This window comes from Nannospalax galili, unplaced genomic scaffold, assembly GCF_000622305.1.
Source record: "Nannospalax galili isolate Female #2095 unplaced genomic scaffold, S.galili_v1.0 scaffold117, whole genome shotgun sequence".
NCBI classification, from domain to species: domain Eukaryota; kingdom Metazoa; phylum Chordata; class Mammalia; order Rodentia; family Spalacidae; genus Nannospalax; species Nannospalax galili.
Window position 1 is genome coordinate 1,173,691 of NW_008341422.1, and position 1,440 is coordinate 1,175,130.

Sequence of the window (1,440 nt, forward strand, 5' to 3'; positions counted from 1 at the left end):
TAACCACCCTCCCCCCCCCCCCGCTTTTTTTTGAGACAGGGTCTCCCTGTAGTCCCAGCTGGTCTAAAACTGGATATATAGATCAGACTGGCCTTGATCTCACAGAGGTCTGCCTGCCTCTGCCTCCTGAGTGCTAAGATTAAAGGAGTACACCACCATGCCTGGCTAAATCTTTAACTTTTAAAATGAGTATTTCCTAATTTTTCTGATTTGTATTCATTTTGCAAAGGACTCAGTAATATAGTGTCGGGTTTTTGTTGCTGTTGGGCACTGCAGATTAAATCCAAGGCCCTGAGTACTAAGTAAGTACTCTACCACTGAGTTACCCCCGTCCCCATTCCTAGCCCAGGCTATTTATTTTCACTCACGGTGGAGGTAGTCATGAAGTAGAGGCCTCTTACCTAGCTGTAAAACTTAATCTTGGCACATGATGGTGCTATTCAGATGAGCCCCATCTACACCTTAGCAGGGAAAACAGCTCTGTATCTGACCCTGAATGAAAAGGAACAAAGGAAGAAATCTAGATACAAAGGCAGATTTTCATATAAATATTGACTTTAAAATCATCCCCACTAATACATTTTGGAAAAGAAGCAGCAAGAAAATATTATCAAGCAATAAAACTGGTTTCCATGACAACATCATAAAAGAACCTTCTACATTGCATTCTCAACAACAAAGTTACAGAAAAGTTCATTAGTGGGAAAATGAGGCAGAACCCTTCAACAGACACTAAGGAAACAGTCTTATCACATCCATGTGAAATGTCCCCTTTAATTCCCCACCCCCATTTCTAGTTTCACAAGTATTGGTTAAGCTTAACAAGGTGTCAGCCCTTGAGCTGTGTGTGCAGAATCTCCTTTAACCTTCTCTACAGCCCAGCTACCTCCATTAGACGTTAGGAAAACTAAGTTAAGAAAGCCTCAAGTAATTTGCCCAAACAAATCCAGCATCAAACCCTTGGGTTCTGACTCTGCAGCCTGATTCTAAGCCTGATTCTTATCTTGTATGCGAGGCTTGTTCAGCAGAAGTGGCCAGCAGAGGAAAATTTCCCTAACACAGATGCACAGGAGCCTCTCCAAACCCAGTCTCCTGGAAAAAATAACTGCTTTTCATGAGACAAAGATTCCAGGGCTAGGACTGGAGAGTTGGCTCTGTGCTTAAGAGTACTTGCTGTTCTTCCATGGGATCTGAGTTCTAGTCCCAGCACTCATGTCAGGTGGCTCTAGGGAATCCCATGCCCTCTTCTGACTGCATGAGGCACTCATACACTTGTAAGACACATGCACATACAAATAAAGACTTTAAAAAAAAAAAAAAAAAGATTACGATCTCAAAGCTAGTGAGTGTACTTAAGTAAGTCAAAGAGCAACCACTGTCCTATTCCACTTACTTAAATTCCAGAAAATGCTAACTGATTTGGAATGGTTGCCTAGGGAA